This window comes from Protopterus annectens, chromosome 13.part0, assembly GCF_019279795.1.
Source record: "Protopterus annectens isolate FY-2018-M chromosome 13.part0, PAN1.0, whole genome shotgun sequence".
In the NCBI taxonomy this organism is placed as follows: domain Eukaryota; kingdom Metazoa; phylum Chordata; order Ceratodontiformes; family Protopteridae; genus Protopterus; species Protopterus annectens.
In genome coordinates this window covers 866,724,135-866,733,748 of record NC_056747.1, presented here as the reverse complement: position 1 = coordinate 866,733,748, position 9,614 = coordinate 866,724,135, and positions in this window count along the sequence as shown.

The window sequence follows — 9,614 nt, the reverse complement described above, 5'->3', positions numbered from 1 at the left end:
TAAAGTGTGGAAGTGAAACCGGTAACCTTGATCTATGGTTTGTAAAATCCACTTGTCTTTTGTTATGTAGTGCCAGTTCTTTGAAAATAAGGTTAACTTTCCGCCTAGAGGAGCTGCTATTTGTTCCCTGGTAGGCGGATTTAGGATTAAGTCACTGTGGTTGTGCTGATGTAGTGGCAGTGGCTGTGTCTGTGCCTCTGTTGTTACCTTGCCACTGTCGTCCTCTGTAGGCACCTCCTCTGGATTGGTTTCTGCCTCTGGAACGCCTATTCCTGCCCCTTTGAAATTTTGTGGAGTCAGGAAAGGACCAATTTTTGGCAGGCCAGTTCCTGCTAAACCTTGGGGTTGAACCTGCAAGAAATCTTTAACAGTTTGAACAGATTTTGCCTTTTCTTCCATTTTCTTCATAACCTGCTGGGCAGGTGTACCAAACAAACTTGTCTTGTCCATAGGAGCATCTAGCAACTTAGCTTTAACATGATCCGGTAAAGCTTGTTCCTTTAGCCATGCATGCCTTCTTATCACTGTGCCTGTCATGGCTGATCTAAATGAAGCCTCCAGTGCATCATAGCCACATTTTAAGGAATGGTTGCTAACCTGTTGTATGTTATTTACCATCTCTAATACATATTTCTTATCAAGAGATTCATCAGTGGTTAGTTTTTAGTTAACTGATCAAGCATAAACTCTTGGTATTGTATCATGTGAAACTGACAGTTTAAAGCTCTAGCTGAGAGAGTAGCTGAAGTGTAGACCTTTTACCCCATCTGTCTAGTGACCTTGCTTCCCTTTCAGAAGGAATAGGGTTTTAGCTGCGGTCGGCTACTGCCTTGGGACCCTGGGATATAGTTTCTGGGTCTGCAAGTGGGGCCTTGTAAAGGTGGTGATGAGTATCTGGCACCCTGTAAAATCTGTCTGGTTTGGCAGGGGCTGGGGTAAAGAATCTGGAGCGGAGCAAACATCATTGAAAGCATCATCCACCACAGAGAGAACAGGAGGTATAGCTAAGGGCCTGTGCTGTGGGAGGTGCAGAAAGGTCCTAAGTCTTTTCTGGAGTCTGAAAATCCTGTTGCTGCCATTGGAACTGTTCTCGCATGGCATGCAAGGTTTCCCCAAAGGAGAATTCTTCTGGTGGGAAGCAGCTGGAATGGATTCTTCAGCATCAGAATCTTCAAAATTGGAGAAGGGAGCCTCAGGCTGGTCAGTTATGTCTGATTCATCAGCAGAATCATCAGAAGACACTGGCTCAGGGGCACTGCCCTAGGTCTCTTCTCTGGGGCTGAGAGGCCCTGTCTGGGTGAGATTGAGATCCTCTAATTAAAGAAATTAAATCTTCTGCCAAAGAAAGCATTTGAGAACTAGAAGAGGGCCTGGATGTGGGGGTTTAACAGGCACTGTTTTAGTAGTCTTGGCTGCTTTAGCCCTGGCGAAGGCCTTAATGGACATGGCAGCTGGAGGCCTAGCAGCACCACGTGCTGGGGTAGAGACATCCAAGGGATGGTGTCTGATAAGTCAACCACCGTAGTGGGTAAAATTTCTGAGGTCGATTCAAGAGTTGTAGCAGGGGCCTCAGTTGTAAGAATAGGTTCAGCTGTACTTTGAGCAGTTTTCTCGGTTTCGCCGGAAACCCAGACACTCATGTTTGCTTTACCGTGGTTGCGCCCGAAACCGCGGACCGCAAGTGTCGGTCTTTATCTTTGCGTTTTTTGGGGGTAGTCGGAGGATCCGACGGCATAATGTACGCAAAATCAGAACCGAAAAACTGTTCTGCAAACTCCGACCGACGCCTAAGCGTTCGTCGGTTGAAAGAGGCACAGGCCGAACAGGCTGCTACGTCGTGGGCTGGGCCTAAACAAGGCAGACAGTAAGAGTGGAAATCTTTATGAGGTATTTGTTTCCCACAGGTTAAACAATTGTTAACTTTTTCTGACATCGGCTGAGGCAAGAAAGAGTCCCCAACGGGGTACTTAGCTTTAGAAGTCTTCGAAGTAGTATTCGGTAGAAGTAATCTCTGGATCCGACCGACCGGCACTTGCGAACAGCTTCTGCTTCGGGCGCCACGTGGCAAGAAAGACTGAGGAAAATGGCGTCGGCTGATGCTTTTATACCCGAAGACCAACAGAGATGACGTCGGGTGGAGTGCGACATCAGCCGAGGCCGGACCCGGACTTTGGAATCCGGCCGACTGCAGGGCTGCCTGACGACAGGACAACCCACTTGTTATGACTGCAGATGCATCCATGAAGGACATCATCTGCTTCTTGTTCCTCAGCAAAAAAGACTGATGTAATGGCATCGGCTGCCTGTTTTTATACTCCTGACTACCTGACATCAGTCCTGAAGTGACAGCAACTGACGCAGAAATACTAAGCCTCTGGTATTCCGGCTGACTGAGGTCTACCCCTGGCAGGATAACCCAGGTGTGATAAATGCAACAGTGAAACACGAAGAACATTTGCATCTTAAAAAGTGTCTAGTCTAGTCACCAGAGAGGTGAGGGCTAAAAGGGAGTTCAAGGAATGTCAGCTAATTCTTTAGTGGCGTTGTCCAGCAGAGCTAAGGAATATTTGGTCAGGGTTTGGTTGTTAGTGGCTCTGAATGACAGGGTAGCAGAGGTGTAAACTTTCTTTCCCAACCTCTCTACAGTCTTACTATCCTTGTCATCTGGGAGAATGGTAGTGGTAGGAAGAAAGTACAGTTTTGTACCTACCATAAATGTAGATGTCCGACAGGAATGCACCTGCAGTCTTTACAAATGGGTTGTCCTGTCGTCAGGCAGCCCTTCGGTCGGCCGGATTCCAAAGTCTGGGTCTGGCTTCGGCTGGTGTCGCACTTCACCCGACGTCATTGCGGCAGTCATTCGGGTATAAAGGCATCAACCGACGCCATTTTCCTCAGTGTTTCTTGCCCCAGATGCCAGTTGCCCTCTTGGATGGCTAAATTTGGATAAATGCCAAAGTTTCCAAATAGTAGAGAGCAAACACACAAAATAAGCATGTATGTACATATATACAAACAAATACACCATAATAGATCCCCCCCAAGCTAGCTGAAGATTGGTAAGTACCCTAGGAGTACCTCAGAGGGGAAGGAGGGTGGGTAATCCTGACTGCAGATGCATTCCTCTCGGACATCTACATTTATGGTAGGTACAAAACTGTACTATGTCCTTCAAGGATGCATCTGCAGTCTTTACAAATGGGTAGAATACCATAGCTAAACTAGGGGAGGAGGAAATGAGAATAGATTATGGTGTAGTCAGGATCCCTTGCAAAACAGCAGTGGCAAAACCAGCACGGGATCTAGAGTATAGAGGTAAGTTATAATGCTTGGCAAATGTATGCACGGAGGTCAAAGTAGCAGCCTCTATAATGTCCTTGGTAGCCACTCCTCGTAAGAAAGCTGTGGTAGTGGCTGTAGCCCTTGTGGAGTGAGGCCTGATGTTCTCTGGAGTTTTCTTTCCATGGTAGGAGTAACAAAATCTAATGCAATTTCCTATCCATTTGGAGATTGTCTGTTTAGAAATTGTTTTTCCTTCTTTTCCTGTTGCATATGCTACCAGAAGCTGGTCAGTTTTTCTATTGTTTTTTGTCCTGTCCAGGTAGTAGCGTAATTGTCTGTGTACATCCAGGGTATGTAAGAGCTTTTCTCCCCTGTTCTGTGGATTGGGGAAGAATGTAGGAAGGTGGATAGCCTGATTTAAAGAGACTCTGGATACCACCTTAGGCATAAATGTAGGATTTGTTCTCATGGACACTCTAACTTGATGGAAGATCAGGAAGGGTTGTACTGCCATTAATGCTTGTAGTTCAGAGACCCTTCTTGCTGAAGTTATTGCCAGCAGGAAAGCAGTCTTCCAGGATAAGTATTGCAATTCTGCTGTAGCTGCTGGTTCGAAAAGAGGTAGAGTCAGTTTTTCCAGCACAAAGTTCAAATCCCATGCTGGCAATGGAGGTTTCCTGGGAGGTTTTACATTTTTAATTCCTCTCAGAAACTGTCTGAGCAGAGGATGCGAGAAGACAGGAGGATCCAAGCTGTATTCTGCTGAAATAGCTGATGCATGTATCTTGATGGAGGAATAGGACAGGCCTGTATGGAAGAGCTCCGCCAAGTACTCCAGGATGTTGGCTATGTTCACCAGTGTCACATCTTGCCCCTTTGCAGTACTCCAGATGAGATATCTTTTCCATTTTGCTGCATAATTCTTTCTTGTTGAAGGTCTACGAGCCTCCAGGATTATGTCTTTAACCCTTTGGGATAAATTTGGGTTAATTGCTGTTATGTAATGTTCCAGGCAGTTAGCTGCAGAGTTTTTAGGTTTGGATGCAGAATGTTGTAGTTGTTCTGTGTCAGCAGTTATGGGATCAGGGGCAGTGTCCATATTTGTTCCCGGACATGCTCCTCAGCAGTGGATACCAATGTTGTCTTGGCCAGTCTGGGGCTATCAGAATGATCCTCGGACGTTCCTCTTGATCTTGAGAAGCACCTTGTGCATCAAAGGAAGTGGTGGGAATGCGTATGCTGTCAGGCTTTTCCAACTGAAGGATAGGAGTCCACCTTCCAAGCAAGTGGGTGGTAAGTCCTTGTGCAGAATTTCTTCAACTGGTGATTGAAAGGGGATGCAAACAAGTCTATTTGTGGTAATCCCCATTCTCTTGTGATGGTTTTGAAGATGTCCGGATGCAGCATCCATTCGTGGGCATCTGTTGTAGTTCTGCTTAATATGTCTGCTAGAATGTTTTCCTTCCCTGGTACATAAATTGCCTGTAACTGAATGTTGTAGCTCAGAGCCACATCCCATAGGTCCAGTGCCAGCCGGCATAGAGGGTATGAGTGTGTGCCTCCCTGTTTGTTGATGTACCACATAACTGTGGTGTTGTCTGTCCTTATCATCAACTGGCCTTCTTGGAGAAAAGGTCTGAATGCCTGGATTGCCAATTTTACTGCCATCATTTCTTTTAGATTTATGTGCAGATGCAGCTGGTCTTGAGTCCATAGGCCTTGAATGCACTTGCCCATCATGTGTGCCCCCCAACCGAGGTCTGAGGCATCTGTCGTGATGGTTTGTCTTGGTTGACTTTTGCAGAAGGGCAGTCCTGTGTTTGATTGACAGGCCTGAGCCCACCATAAGAACTCTTGCTTCAGGCATGGGATCATTGGAATTTTGGTTTCTAGGCTGTGCTTGTGCTGAGACCACAAATTCTTTAGGTACCACTGTAGCTTTCGAATATGCAGCCTGGCATGAGGTACCAGTATTATGCAGGATGCCATGAAGCCTAGAGCTTGTAGCACTTTTCTTGCAGTTAGATGGCTCTGCTTTGTTAATGCCAAGAAGTAGAGAGGAAGTTGCTCTTTCTTTTCTGCAGTTAGAAATGCCATTTGTTTTGATGTGTCCAGTTCTGCACCCAGAAAGGTTATTCTTTGGGATGGAATCAGCCTTGACTTTTTTGTATTGACTGTATATCCCAGGGCTTGCAGCAGGTAGATGACTCTTTGTAAGTCTTCTGTTAGTTTGTTTTTGTTGTCCGCTTGTATCAGGCAGTTGTCCAGGTAGGGATAGATTTGAATTCCCTGAAGTCTGCAATGAGCGATTACTGATGCCAGGCATTTCGTGAACACTCTGGACGCAGTAGATAAGCCAAAGGGCAATGCTGAGAATTGCTAATGCTCTGATCCTGCAAGAAATCTGAGGTATCTTCTGCAAATTGGTCTTATGGGGACGTGCAGGTATGCCTCCTTGAGATCTAGAGTTACCAGCCAAGACTCCTTGCCCAGCATGGGAAGAAGCTGCTGTAGGGTCAGCATTTTGAATTTTGGAACAATGAGGAATGTGTTTAAAGTGGACAGGTCTAGAATAGGTCTCCATTTGTTTTCTTTTCTTGGTACCAGGAAGAGCCTGGAGTAAAATCCCTTCCCTTGCTCCATAAATGGTACCTTTTCCACAGCTCTCATTCTTAATAATTGAGATATTTGTTTTAGAGCTTCTGCCCTTTGAGAAGGTGGTAGGTTTGGCATTCCTCTCTTTCCTGGTAGTGTATGGAAATGGAACCTGTAACCTTTGTCTATAGTCTGCAAAATCCATTTTTCTCTTGTAATGCAGTGCCAGTTTCTTGAAAATAATGTTAGCTTTCCACCTAAGGGTGCTTCTAGTTGTTCCCTGGTAGGAGGTGCCACCACCAAGTCACTGTGATTGAGTTGTTGTAGTGGTGGTGGCTGTATCCGTGCCTCGTTGGTTGTTACCCTGTCACTGGCGACCCCTGTAGGCACCCCTGGATTGGTTTCTGCCTCTAGAGCGCCTATTCCTGCCTCTTTGTGCCTTAGAGGAGTCTGGAAAGGACCAATTCTTGGAGGGCCAGTTCCTGCTAAACCTTGGAGGTTGAACTTGTAAGAAAACCTTCACTGTTTGAACAGATTTTGCTTTCTCTTCCATCTTTTTTAGTACCTGCTGTGCGGGGGCACCAAATAAATTGACCTTGTCCATAGGTGCATCCAAAAGCTTAGATTTAACATAGTCTGGTAATGCCTGTTCTTTCAACCATGCATGCCTCCTGATAACTGTGCCAGTCATGGCTGATCTAAAGGAAGCCTCCAGTGCATCATAGCCACATTTTAAAGAATGGTTACTAACCTGCTGTATGTTATGTAACATTTCTTGAACATACTTTTTATCTAAAGATTCTTCTGAGGACAGCTTTTTAGTCAACTGGTCAAGCATAAACTCTTGATATTGAATCATATGAAATTGGCAGTTCAAAGCTCTAGCTGACAAAGTAGCAGAGGTGTAAACTTTTACCCCATCTCTCTAAGGACCTGGATTCCCTTTCAGAGGGAGGGGTTTTAGAAGAAGTAGCTGCTACAGCTTTAGGGCCCTGGGAGATAGTCTCTGGATCTGCAAAGGAGCCTTATATAAGTGGTGATGAGTGTCCGGGACCCTGTAGTACCTATCGGGCTTAGCAGGAGCCGGAGGTAAAGTATCAGGAGCAGTGCAAGCATCATTAAATGCATCATCAACAACAGATAGAACTGGAGGTATAGCTAAAGGCCTATGCTGTGGCAAGTGTAGAAAGGTCCTAAGCCTTTTTCTAGAGTCTGAGAAATCTTGGCCCTGCCACTGAAATTGTTCCCTCATAGCATGCAAGGTTTCCCCAAAGGAAAATTCCTCAGGAGGAGAGGCTGAAGGGATGGACTCCTCAGCATCAGAGTCTTCGTAAGGAGAATAAGAAGCCTCAGGAGGGTCTGTATGATCTGAGTCATCAGAGGAATCATCTGTGGCTACTGGCTCAGGGGGCTCTGCTCTAGGCCTCTTTTCTGGAGGAGGGAGAGAGACCCTGTCTGGATGAGGCTGGGCTCCACGAATTAAAGAGATGAGATCCTCTGCCAAAGAAAGCATATGGGAGCTGGTGCTGGGCCTGTGAGAGGGGGGCTTGGCAGGCACAGGTTTTGATGCTTTGGCTGCTTTAGCCCTGGCAAAGGCCTTAATAGACATAGCTGGAGGAGGCCTAGCAGCTCCACGTGCAGGGGTAGAAATATCTAGGGGAATGGTGTCTGATAAATCCTGTGAAATCGCAACAGAAGGTTGGATTTCAGAAGCCGTTTCTACCAGGTTAGAAGAGGCCTCGGTAGAAGGCAAGTTATCGGCTGAAGAAAGAACCGCTTGCTCGGTTTTGGCCGAAACCGAGACACTCGTGGTTTGCTTAACCGCGGTTTCGGCCGAAACCGCGGACCGCGAGTGTCGGTCCTTTTCTTTGTGTTTTTTGGTTATTTGCGTAGTCGGAGGATCCGACGGCATAATGTAGGCAAAATCGGAGCCGAAAATCTGTTCAGCAAAGTCCGAGCGACGTCCAAGCGTCCGTCGGTTAAAAGAAGCACAGGCTAGACAAGCTGCTACGTCGTGGTCTGGGCCTAAACAATGTATGCAATAGCAGTGGAAATCTTTATGAGGTATTTGTTTCCCACAAGATAAACAGTTATTAACTTTCTCTGACATCGGCTGAGGCAAGAAAGAGTCCCCAACGGGGTACTTAGCTTTATAGAAGTCTTCGAAGTAGTATTCGGTAGTAGTAATCTCTGGATCTGACCGACCGGCACTTGCGAACAGCTTCTGCTTCGGGCGCCACGCGGCAAGAAAGACTGGGAAAATGGCGTCGGCTGATGCCTTTATACCCGAATGACTGCCGCAATGACGTCGGGTGAAGTGCGACACCAGCCGAAGCCAGACCCAGACTTTGGAATCCGGCCGACCGAAGGGCTGCCTGACGACAGGACAACCTATTTGTAAAGACTGCAGATGCATCCTTGAAGGACATGCTTGGAAGCCCTAACATTAGAGATGGAGATAGTGGCTGGATAAGCAGGGGGGCACTTAATCAAAAATGTTTCTGTCCCAGGGACTTTGTAGAGTTCATCTGCTCTCTGTGGGGCTGGAGTCTGGGTTGATGGAAGCAGAAGCAAAAGCATCCAGAAAGGCCGGTTGAATAGGAGGGACAGCAGAAGGACTGAGGGAGTCCATTTCTATCAGGTCATACAACCTCTTCTGTACTTCAGTCATATCTGAGGATTCCCACTTAAAGTTGTCTTTCATCTTATTGATAGTTTCCCCAAAGGTTAAATTCTCCACATACAAGTCAGGTTCAATAGAGCCTACCTCTGAAGATCCATATCCCAAGGGGGAAGAGATCTGACAGGAGTAAGAGAGGGAATCCTCTGAGGAATCAGACAGTTCCTCCTCTTCTAGTTGTTCTACCCTCCTTTCAGGAATGAGAGATGTAGGACTTAGGAGGGGAGGAGCAGTGCTAGGGGTTTATAAGGCAATAGGCCTATAGGGCATAATGGTATTAAATAAACTCTGGCTGAAGGACTGCTAATCAAGCATACTTTCAGTAGCAGGAGATAGATGTTTTGTTTTCTATTTTTTTCTTTAGAGGGCTAGCTGGCATCCGGCTGGGAGAAGGTCTTGGGTCAGGCGTAGGGATGGCGGTGGAATCTGGTGATCCCAGAGTGAACGCTGCTCCTGTCGCCCTGGTATCTAAGGTAGATGCCGGTGTAGCCTCTATGGGCATGGCGTCAGCTCGAGATTGTGTGGCTTCCTCACAGGTACCCGCTTTATCCACACTGGCGGATGCCAAATCCTTGGCCAGGCTGATGTCGGCCACAGACTGAGGAACGGCTGGAAGAGGCGCAGCTTAAGAAGTAGGCCGCAAGGTCTTGGTCCTCTTCTTGGGCAGTTCAGACGGGGTGTTGGACACGGCCTCCATCCCTAACGCTATTTGTTTTAAGTGCTGGTTTTCTAAGTACAAATGTAATGCCTGTAAATGGTGATGTAAGGTCTTAGGGACAAATGACTGACAAATCACACAGTTCTCGTGGTCATGTTCCCTATCTAAACAAAAGAGACGCTGATTGTGGGTGTCTTTGTGGGGAATCTGCCGACCCCACTTACTCTTGCCCTTTCCGGATGACATGAACAGACAAGAAATAACAGTACGACTGAAAGGATTCCCAACAGGGTACTTAACTGAATTTTTCTTGATCCGCTGTCCGCAAGAAGCAGGAGAACCTGGAGTATGACTGGCAGCTGAAAAGTTCTGAGGGCTGGTGCGCATACCTCTCAACTG